Source organism: Dipteris shenzhenensis, chromosome 27 (genome assembly GCF_047967505.1).
Source record: "Dipteris shenzhenensis isolate YYH24624 ecotype China chromosome 27, Dip_SZ_1.0, whole genome shotgun sequence".
Taxonomy (NCBI): Eukaryota; Viridiplantae; Streptophyta; class Polypodiopsida; order Gleicheniales; family Dipteridaceae; genus Dipteris; species Dipteris shenzhenensis.
This window is the reverse complement of record NC_141622.1, coordinates 1,614,258-1,627,088: the sequence shown is the minus strand read 5'-3', so window position 1 is coordinate 1,627,088 and position 12,831 is coordinate 1,614,258.

Here is a 12,831-nt window from a genome sequence, read left to right as displayed (position 1 = left end):
ATCTATATGCATCATTAAAATAAAGGTATAGAGCAAAGTGCTACAAGGGTTATTAAGCAAAAACCTTTCAAAACAAAGAGTTAACAAAAAAATAGGGGGAACCAAATAAATAATGACAAATATAATTTAAAAGGTTAGTCAACATGAATGGTTAGTAGTAGGTAAGGTTCGCATGAATGGGTAAGAAGGTTAGCATAGGGTTAGCGATCATGGTTAGTCTATAAATAAGGTTAGGAAGTACAAGGATAAGATGCTATGCCCACATAGGATAGCATGTCGTGACTACAAAGACTGGCATCCCGAGACACTGCAATAGTCAAGAGTCGGCTCACGAGAATAGCCAAAAGTAAAAATATAATTTAAAAGGTTAGTAACAGGTTAGTCAACATGAATGGGGTTAGTAGTAGGTAAGGTTCGCATGCAGGGGTAAGACTTTAAAGAAAGTTAGCATAAGGTTAGCCATCATCATTAGTCTATAAATAAGGTTAGGAAGTACAAGGATAGGATATTGTGACATGTAGGATAGCATGTCATGACCACGAAGGCTAGTTCATCCATGTGAGCCTTGCTTTGCAAGAATGACCATTCTTATGTTGTTGTACATATCTATCAAATCCTAACCAACAATGCTTATACATAGTTAATCAATGCCTCAATGCTATAAACTTTTTAAAAAGTTCCTCCCACCTTACAAAATATTTATATTCCATTGATTAAGGAGCATTAAGCCTACGAGAAAATGTAATCCTCTTCATCCTCCAAGATAAGGTTGAAAAAGTCTATAAATTGATTTTTTTTTTGGCCATAGAAAAGAAACTTCTATTAATGCTTCTCAAACTTGATTTCTAGCCATGTGGGCTAATTTTAAATGAATGATCAAGTCCACAAGGACATGAACTTTACACTTTTGGTGTCAAAAGCATTTTACAATCTATAAAACTACTAATGGAAGTATGATTTCATTTAGAAAAGAAAAAAATGAATGTGATGTCATTCCAACTTTACAAAAAGACAAGAGCTTAAAGCCTTGCTATTGCCTTATTGTTGCTACCTTGCATGTTCATTATTTAGTTGGTATCACGATATTCAAATTAAGGGACCAATGATACTTTACCATGTTCATGGAAGTGAGATATCTCTATGTGGGAACCAAAGTTACGGAGACCAATATTAGAGAACAAGAATGTTTGATATCCCCCTCCAACTTGTTTTCTACAAATAATCCCCTCTTTCAATGAACATACTACCATGTGGTATTAGCACACTTAACCAACTATCTTGTATGACAAATCACTATACCTTATGAATTATGCATGTCATCCCTAATCGTTTCTAGAGAACTTGACCAAATCTCCAATATGATAAAAAAGTCAACAGTGCCAATATTTTCCTAGAAATTAGTAAACCTTATGAATTATGTATGCCATCCCTAATCCTGAATCCCTTTAAGAGAACATGATGTCTTCCCTTTGCCCCTACACTAATTCATAGACCTTTTATTTACTATAGTGTTGGTGTCCCTATTTTTCCAAACTTGAATGACTTTACATTCTACACACTTTCCTCTTTTTCCTCACCTAGTTGCATGCATAGTAAAATTGGAATCATTATCAAATCTCTAAAAAATTGGCATGAAATTTAGACATGTGTGTGACTTACTTCTTATCTTCTAAAGTCATAAGTTGTGTGCACTCTTTGTTGATTTGGTTTGCAAATATTTTGAGTCATTTGAAGAAACATAATAATTTATTCTCATAAAATTTTTTAAGATTTATTTCTTTGGGAAAAACTTATTTTTCATTTGGAGATATTGTTTGGAATGTGCACATTCGCATGCCAATTGCCTAGTTGATCACCCTATCATAATTGATGTGTGTAAAGAGAGAGAGAGAGAGAGAGAGAGAGAGAGAGAGAGAGAGAGAGAGAGAGAGAGAGAGAGAGAGGAGGTGATCAAAGCTAGGCATGTGGCTCACATTTGCTAGGCTAATGACCCTATTTTGAACTACCCCCATTTTTACCTAATAATATATTGTACTATTTTATATAGGTGTATCAAGTAGAGCCCGGTTGGTTCTCTAGTTTGTAGATTGCGTATTTTTATGGATAGCTTGTACATCACCATCTACCTCACACTCAAAAGTAGGGATTCAATATATGCCAAGAGAATCACAACCTCCACTGGATTCTACACCTAAACCATCACAATCGAGTCCACACTTGGAAGTAGGCAAATTCTATGCCCGAAGGAAGAGTCCATATACACCTAAAGCATCAAATCCTTGAGAGTTAGAGTCTACTTCCAAAGCATTACAATGGAGTCCACAGCAAGCATCAGAATCCACTTCATTGTGAAGCTTTATGATGGGGTTTAGCATGTACATGAGTTATTTTTTGAAGTAGAAAAAACATATTTTGCAACTAGATGTGTGATTAGCAATGCTGATTTAAATCACCTCGGTATGTTGCTCCCATGTTTATACCACAACTTGTATCATCTTGATAATAACCTTTCCAACTAGATCTATAATAAAAAAAGCTAATCTAGATCATCTTGCTCTTATACTACTATTTTATATTTAATGTTTTTTATTATTTCTATTGCATGTACTTTTAAGAGGTCTCAAACGTCCATAGTCTATTCTAGAACATGCATATTGTAATCATTGTGCCATGACTTTTGTGAGCTACTATTTGTATTGCGATCAGTCTCTTTTCTATGTACTTGTTTGTATTCTTATATTGATGTCTTTCTTGTAAAGGTTGGTTGGGTGTTTCATTGTTTCATTCTTGTGACTAGATTGCCATGGTTGGTTTGAAACTTCATTGTTTAGAGAAGCTCACTTTCTTAGATAGTTGCTCTGTGATCTATTGCAAACACTACCACTAGATAAAGTGGAGAACAAGAAGAACATACCCCGCTATAGTTCCAAACTATTACTCCTACAATGAAATAGCATGTCCACTTGATAGGGCACAAAAAGGTGATGCTCATAATTGTGGAGTCCTACAACCATGCAAAAGGGAGCACGCTGATAAGAGTAAAACGACTTAGCAGTGGGTAGGTAAAAAATGAGTCACAAAGAAACAAAGTTTCATGTGAGGGAAGTTCAAATCATATGGTACTTCCCCCTATAAAAATCACTGTTACTTGTGGCTATTACTTGGGGCGAGCATAATATAGTGGTTTATAACTTAGGTAAATCTTTTTGGAGCATATCATACTCAAAAATTTCACCCCATTTCCTTATAAAAGTCCATCAATATCCATTCCTAGGGATATTTATTTTCATTTGTTAATATTTAAAAGGGCTATACAAGGTTTCTATTTGCAAAAAAAACCCTTATCAATATAAATACTCTAAGATAAGGTTTTTTTCGTTAAAGGAGAAACTGACCAAGGGACGTATGTCAAATATGGTAATGGATAATTGATATTATTCCTACAAGGTGGCAAAATTATCGGGAATGTTAAAAGAAATCCAACCTTTTGATATTTACAATCATTCACCTTTTATTATAGGCTAAGTAGGCAAAGAGGAAAATTAGCAATAGTAGCATTACTTTCCAAGACCATATGACACTCAAAATATATATGTTAGTATATAGAATCTTTGTCTCCCTCATTTAGTGTTATGTAGATCAACCCCTTGAATACACATCAAATCACAAGGTACCTTATTATTGTAGGAGAACCAAAGCATGGGGATGAGTGTGTATGTGTGTGCATGTGTGTGTACACCAAAAAATCTATGCAAAACCAAATATCTACTAGCAAAAGAGCTCGTCAAAAAAGCCAAGTATGTGTCTCGCTACTGTGAGCACATTTTGATTCTTATTTGTGGGCTTGAATGTCTTTTATAACTAAGATATGTTCTCATTAAACTCTTGAATTTCCTATGTGAGCCTTGATTATTTGTATTTACCCAATGAATAAATTGCCCTACAAAGTTAACATTCACATTAAACTACAAAATCATTTGTAAAATCCAAATAAGCCACAAAGCATGATCTCGCAGTAGAGACCAATGATCCCATTTCACTTTACATGCATCTCCAAGTAATAGAGTTCTAGTTGATAGGTTCCCCCATTTAAATTTGACCAAAATTCTAAACTTTTGTATCATGAGGGTGTCATGAACACTTGGAATAAATCTTCCTTGTGGTCCTAAATCTTCTACACATCCCATCACTCTTACCTATCCTTTCTTCTCTAGTATTAAACATATTATGTCATGAATTATTAGCCATAACACAGTTGACATTTGCCATATCTTAGAGATTTCGGCATGTCGCACTATCAACTCTTTTTGAGACATTGGATCCTTGGCCCGCCACCCATCTGCACCAGTTGATTTTTGAATCCAAGGTAAGAATGTTAGAAGTACCTTGCCTATCCACTACCTATGCACAACAACACCATCGACATACAATGGACTCCTTCATTAGCAATGCTTCCATCCTCCTCTCATCGATGGACTCCTACGATGACTCCGCTATGCTGCTACACTTGTTCAAAGAGGGACGGTAGACTCCTATGCCTCCTCCTCTAATGGATGAACGAAGTTCACAGGTGCATTCTGACACACACACACACACACACACACACACACACACACACACACACACAAAGAGAGAGAGAGAGAGAGAGAGAGAGAGAGAGAGAGAGAGAGAGAGAGAGAGAGAGAGAGAGAGAGAGAGATTATTAAAGTCCGATGGGTCTATGAGATTGCGAAAATGCAAAATCATAGTTCTAAGTACTAAGTACAACATAGTCATGTTAGTGGTCGACTACGTATCAATCTCATCATCATCATCATCATCATGACATTGCATGCACAGGGGTTGGGGTATAGAAAGCATTACAGGTATCTTCAGTCTAGCTTCATTCATTGGGCTTTGTCATGCTATCGAGAGCCCTCTTGTGATGAGACACTACTACTTGAGCATCATGGGAAAGTTGCTTTGGCTGCCTTCTCCCACAATAAATTCTTGGACCCTTGCATATGGAACATGTGCCCGTCTTGACATGCCTTGTGCATGTTGGTCCAAGAAAGGTAACCACTGCCAAGCATTCACAGTCAAAGTGGCCATCAAAAGGGTTCTGCACAAAAAGGCACCGATGGCCAATAAGATTGTGCAAGGCGCCCCCTCGTGGAGGATGGTATTCATGTTCTAAGTTGATGGGGGAGCTTTTCTTATCTTCAAGGATGTCTTCAATATGCCCCTTTGGGGCATGGGTACTCTAGTGGCTAGGAGGAAATGTGTAGGGGAAGCCATCTAGCAAAGAAGGGAGGCTTTGCACACATCATCCTTTAGCCTGAGACCTCTAAATTTTACTTCATGAGGGCACATGGGTAACATACAAATGCGCATGGAAAGCACCTCTCTCTCGATCTCTCTCTCATGCACCTAGAGGTCCACTGAAATAAATGGTTGTCTAGCCTCTAAAAGTGCATCCAGAACAAAGTGTGAGAAAGAATACCATGCATCAAACAAGAATAAATACACATATGGATAGATCCATGAGGAATATCAAATGAGCTTATTCCATTTCTTAAAACTACAAATTTTGGAGCAATGCCATGTGTGGGAGGTCTTCAAGGGCTGAGAATATTGTATTTTTTAATACTAGGTTGATTCTTTGTGGTGTGGCTTGTGATGGGGATAATATTAATGCAGGGTTAGTATTTTCATACATGGAATGAATCATGATAGACTACTTAGCATGGAACAAAATTGTTTAATTGGGAGAGAGAAGGGGGCAAATAAAAATTAGAGGCTTGAAGTTGAAGTATTTCTCGATGTGGCTACAAGCATACAAATTGGAATGCAAACCAAGGAGGGAGGCTTAGGTTGAGAGCTTGGATATTTAATTTGTTTGCAATGGTTGCAAGCAAGACAATTGATGATGTGTTGCAAAAGCAGTGGCTGTACTACGTAGTTGACTATAAATATGCAGCCGATGATTGCTTATTTGACACAATAAGATTTCTAGTGTAGGAAAGTGTAACTTTTGATGAGCTTCACAATGCAAGGGTCCAAAAATTCATACAATGCTTGCACAATAATAATGAGCAAGCAATAGACAATAGGGGTCCAAAAATTCATAGAATGCTTGCACAATAATAATGAGCAAGCACTAGAGTGTCTAGAAACATGTTTGTCTTTGGAATTTATATGTACATTGGATGGGGTTCAATCTTGCAAAGAGTACCTTGAGCAAATGGTGGCTATTTCAACAATGCATTATGGGCTTTGGGGTGATCAATTTGCTAGTTTGTGGACTTTTGAATTTCTTCAAAGACCTATATATGTGTGATCTTTAATTAATAAAATAGTTTGCATGCAACGTGGGAAAATTATTCTTTGAAACCTTTGCAAATTTTTACGAGGATAGGACTACAAATTGCACTCATTTTGAACCAATTGTTGAGGTACCTACAACATCTAACCCTAAAACTTCATATGCTATGAAGAGTATTGCCACAGCTTTGCAAATTAATAAGACTCAAGATCTAACCCTACAACATCTAACCCTAAAACTTCATATGCTATGAAGAGTATTACCACAACTTTGCAAATTAATAAGACTCAAGATCTGTTGCTTTCTACACTAATAAATGTTTTTTCTAGTGCTGATACTACGTTTCAAGAAGATGTTGTTATCCTTGAAACTTCCATGGGAACATCAATCCAACAAGATGTCCCAACAATGGCGCCTGCATAAGCAACAACTGCGTCATGAGAAAAATTACAAATATAACCTAGGGGATTTCTTGTTTGATACAATACAGTATTTGACAAACACAAACTTGACATCAGAGGAAATCCAAACTACTGCAGTCAAGAATTTGTTGCCTCTTTTCATAGGAAAGACAAACAAGCAATAGATTGCCTAAAAATATACTTATGCAAAGGCCTTTGCAAACAAACTTGTAATGAATACCTTGCACATATGAGCATCTCTTCATCATGGGGTTGCTTGTGGGGAGATCACGTTGCTATTCTATGGGAATTAACTTATTTGCAAAGGCCAATGTATGTATGATCTTTAGTGAAAAAAAAATTTATGCAAAGTATGCGACATTTTTTCCACGGAACCTTTACAAATCTCGTATGAGGACTCTCCCATGCTAGGCCATTTTGAGACAATTGTGTGGATTAATATAGCAAGTGAGGAAAAGGGTTCCACTAATGTGATTGATTTGTCTAATGTTTTGCCTTTAAGGAGGGCAAAACAAATTGCAAGATCAAAAGTCATCCATGAAAGTTCTTCTTCGATGGAACAATTCAAGGCAATTGATCCTTTATTGTAGTAGCATCACTTGAAGCATGTGAAGAGTTATACCCCTAGTGATTGCTTATTTGATTCTCTAATGCATTTGTTAAATTCAAAACCATCAACTGAGGAGTTAGGAATTGCAATAGTAAATCTATTTAGAGATGCGTTGCACAGAGGATGTCCAAAAGCAACAGAGTGTTTAAAGAAATTTCTAGCTTTGGGATTGTTGGAAACATTGCGTGGGGTACTATGAAGAATATTTGTTGTGCATGAGCAAGATGGATTAAACAATGGTCTTTGGGGTGACCATTTTTGTATTCTTTGGGCTTTCAAATATCTGGAAAGATTAATATATGTATGGTCAAGAAAATTCATTGATATGGTATAATTTTGTGTTGGCTCCTTTTTTGCTGGCTGTACCATGACAATTCAATGCATGTTTTGCACTTTGAACCAATTATTGAAGATAGAAGATTGTTTTCTGTTGAATGACCATGCACATACTCTGACCCTCAATAGTGCTCAACATGCATAGTGTTTAACTATGCATGTTGATCGGGAGGTTTTGGGAAAACAAGAATTTGAGGGTGCGATCCATAAGAAAATTGCTAGAGTAGGGAAATCTTTTTTCTAGGGAAGAAGATGCATCCTTATAGTTGATTCAAGATAGCATGCCCCATGAATCAGCTATGGCAATTGCCAAGCACTATAAAGAGACTCATCATGGACAAGGTATTCCTTTGCAAAAGATAATGGAGCATCTTAAATACCTTAGGAAAAGAAGCAAATGGAAACAAGCTCCTACCAAGCCTTTATGGCAAAATATCAAGTACCAGGCATTGAATGCAAGTTTCACGTGGCAATTCAAATGTGGTGATATGGAGATGCTATCTCTTGCACTCAGTACCCCTTTGTTATCAAGAAGTGAAGTAGGGGCGACCATTCATGCATAGTTAAACATATAGGGAAAGACTGTTACTCAAATGACTTGGCATCTTCAATATCTTAAAAATAAATTAGGGCAGCAACAACAAAAGAAAGGAATGCGGGGAGAATGTTAACACTTAGAGGAAAAAGATGACAAAGCCATACAAACTTTCCTATCAATGGTTGCCGACACACCTACATATTCTTATTGACATGTGTTGCTATTGTGAGAGGATACCATCTAAATGTCAAACAAAAAACATAATTGAAGAGTTCACTACACTATTGGTAGAAACTTTGGGCATTGACAATGATTCCATTATGTTCATATTGTGAGCACTAGCTTGACCAAGGCTAGTTCCTTAAGGACTTTGGCATCACCAAGGCACATGAAAATGAGTGAGCTGGTCCACAACAAGTGCACGTACTTTCAAAGCTTCAAGAAAGGCTAATCACACCACATGCCACCTTTGCTCAAATACATCAACAATTATCTTTTGGACAATATTTGTTAAAAGGAAATATCATAAATGTTGCTACTAATCTAAACAATGACTAACTTATTCTACCGTGCTAGTTAGATGACAGCATGACCATTGGAATTGCAATTAAGAGAAAATTAGAACATCAAACTCCATATACAAGTGGCAATGTTTGACCAAATTTGCTGATGAAAGCATTGCACCAACTCATTGAAATAGCTTTGTATAGGCAAGAACATGTCTCGATTTTGCATCTGTGGCTTTTGCATCTCTAGCTATAGATGAAATCTTAGTAAGATAAAGAAGACTTACATTTTCGACCAAACGATGAATGCACAATCTTAGAAGAGAAACAAGAAAATGATGACCCGTTTCCAAACACATTGGTCCATGGATATATTGATGCAAATGAATTTTCGAAGCAACTTCAGTTGTAGTTGCAATTCCTCCAAGTGAAAACCAAAAACCAACAAAGATAAATACTATGAGGAGCTAAATAATCCAACACTCTTATTTGGGGAACCAAGGCATGAACTTTTGCTAAATATGTTTACCTATCAAAAAATTGCTCAATGGGAAATTTTACACAAAGACAGTCGATTTGCATTACATATCCAAAATCTTTTCTTCAATTAATAAAAGTTTTAATAACACATTTTTATTGCTAGCTCAGCATGGATACGAATACTGAATGTTAGGCCCATAGCCCCGAGTGACGTTAAGAATAAGCCAAATCAAGACTTGCTCTTGAAATCAAAAATTGGTTATTGAGAGCTTGAAATCATTAGAACTTTCCCACATTAATCGTAATCTCTTGATGGGAGCCTATGAAGGATAACTAAGAAGATTAGTCATTGGGATTCTTCTTCTTCTTTTTTCCAAAATACATTGCAAGACTATCTAAAAAGGGCACTGAGATTTATGTGGTTTTTAAGGTAAAATTTTGTGAAATTGCTCACATAGAAATGGATCAACACATTGAAATGAACCACCTAAGTTGGCTTATTACGTGAAATGGCTATTTAAGCTAGCCATATGGGCCATTTTGGCTCATTGCGTAATCTCTTCCTCACAAGCTTGAGATGCATCCACCTCAATTCTCTATGCCCTTGGCCACAGCCAGTAGTCTCCTTGCCCTACTGCTAAATGCCAATAATCTGCTCTACACTTAGATGCAACCACCATAGCCACCTCCCAGATGGGTCTTCTACTCCTCCCTTGGAGGTGTCCACAAGGACATCCAAGCTCACGGACGGTGGACGGAAGATACTGTTGAGATATCGACCTCCACTCGTGATATGCTAGGGTGACTGTTGTGTATTTATGTCACCGACTTGTTAGCTGTAGATGCGGTTGCTACATCATTCATGAATAACAGTTGGATGACAGCTATCCTTATGTACTCTAGTTCGTGGTTCAGTTAGTATGCCACCTTAGTTAGCTGAGTTTGGTTTGAGACCCACATATAGGGTTCTTCTATTTCTTTGTACTAGAGTTCTTTTGGCTTTCGCAACTAAGAAGAGAAAAACTGTTTTGAGTCTCCACCTTTGGAGTAGCTAATCCTATATGTTTCATTTTAAGGAACCAATAAGACGTTAAAACAAGTAGCCAATGCATGGAAATCGACCTATCTCAAGAATTTAGTTCAAATCGCCAAAATCTATAGAAAATTCAACTTCAACAAGCATTTGAATGGCCAAAATGCTAAAGCATGGCAAAATTTAGAGCAACAAGTTGATGAAATGGTCTAAGATGCAAATAACAATGTCTAGGCTAAGGCATTCAATAGTGTTATATTGATGGACTCATCTACTATAATAGACATGATGCATCATGATTGCTTGTAGAATCAACCAATACATATTCCATTTCCTCAGGTAAGAAATGATCAAGGAAAGGACATAGCTAAGGCTTACCAGCTTTTGCAACCAGTAGAGGAACTGATTTCACTGAGCGAGCACTAGCTACTAATACAAATGCTAAATGCTGAGCAAAGGCACATATTTGATGACATAATTTGGAAAAAGAAAAACAATCCAATGTACTCAATCTACTTATTTCTTACAAGAGGTGCTAGAAGTGGCAAGAAACAATCATACGTACTCTTGTTTAACATCCTACATGTGTTGAGATATGGTGCCATGAGCACATAGATTAAAGGCTAAGGTATGGTATAGGAAAGAATTAAAGTAGCCACCCTAGGATGTGGACTACATAATGTTGAGATGTGGATCAAGGATATCCACAAGGAGAAATGTAGATGAGAAGATCCCACATGTGCTGACTATTAAAAGGGCTCTCTCTATATAAGAAGCCTTTCATGTATTGTTGAGTACACACATTACAATAGATTGAGCATTGCCTATTTTATGTCTCCTTCATGGTGTTTTGATCCTCCTTGATCCCTCATTTTAACATGCTATCACAGCTCCCTTGCCTTCTACTGAGGCATTGAGATCCTCGTGACAGAGATTGAGATTAAGAGATCGAGAGATTGAGACCGATTGAGTGAGTATCCTTTCATTCCATTGATGAAAGAGATTTCCGTTCGTTTGAGCAAATTTTCCATCAATACCTTCTTGAGTGTTTGTGAGAGATTACCGTTCTCTTGTAAAAGTTCATGCTTTGAGAGATACGTTGTTGTGTGAGAGAGATATATCCTAGATCTTACTCTACTATGAAGGAGAGAGAAAAAGATTTTTGAGAGTCTCTCTATCCTACTTCAAGAAAGAGAGCTTTGGAGGGAGATCTACCCTCATAGCAACCCCGCTCCAAGAGGCGGCCTCACAGACCATCAAAACCGGCTCCTCATCACCAGCAATTGCACAAGCGGCCACCATCGCCAACGTGAGTCTCCAACTGCACCTCTTAGCTCCTACACACCTTCACCAAGCTATAAGCGCCTTCTCCAAACAGCCTCTAATAACGAGTCCGTAGCCATAGCTCGCAAGTTTGAACCTTCAAGTGCCAACAATGGCTATTAACAAGGCCACCTTCATGCATGGCTCTATCTTCACATCTGTAGCTTGACAACCTTCTATAGCGACTCACCTGACTCCATAGCCACTGCTCCTAGCTCATCGGCTCAGTTGCAAAGCCTCCATCGTGAGCGCCATAGCCAAACGAATGCCCAAAGCCACCAACAGCCTCAGCTACGCAGCCTCTCACAACAATGCCAAATGACCTTCTGTAGCTCCTGCTTCTGGCGACCATGACTAGCCCGTCCATACGCGACTTCTTTGCAACCAACCTTCAAATGGCTCCCTATCCATGTCTGGCTCCCCTATAGCATAGCTCTCCAACTACAGCGTAGCTCTCCAACGTAGGGAGCGCTGGCACGACGGACCCCTACACGGAAGTCTCCAACGATTGCTTCATCGACGCTTCTGTAGAGAAGCTCCTTCAAGCTTCTTCTCTCTATCTCTGCCACATGGCAGATAGAATCATACCAGAGGTTAGGGGTAGGTAACCTTGGGTTAAGGTTATGGTTAGACTATTTTTACCATGATTAATTCTTTGTAAGTTTGGTTTAGTTAGTTGCCACGTGGCATAGTGCCACCTAAGCACATAGCCCTTGCTAAGCACAGTGAATCTACAGCATATGAATGCCCTCTATGCCACATCATCATGCCTCTTCTTTCTTCATAAAAACTTCAACAAGCCATAGCTCTCAATCCAGAAAGAATTTGCATGCGCTCCAAAAAGGAAAAATAATCGGTTTTTTAAGCTCTACATGCCTGTCAACTCAGATTTTTTGCATGCAATTAGACACTACTGGATTTGAAAGTATCTTCAACTGGTAAGACCTTTGCAATTGCAATACGCACCCCAACTATTGAGAAGTTCACGAGGGAAGGATTTCATACCTGGTCTACACAAATGAGGCATCTCTTAATGCATCAGAAGCTTGGGAAGACTATAAAAGAAGACATACTGACTATAGAAAACAATGCTTGGAAGGAAAAAGATGAAGCAACACTATCACTCATTGGTTTGCACTTGGCTCCAAATATAATTCATCATATAGACTCCAAGGATCATGCCAAAGATGCATGGGATGAGTTGAACATAGTGTTTGGTGCAAAAGCCAAAAACCAAGAAATTCGTCTTAAGATTGAACCCAACTAGAAGGCATAAATG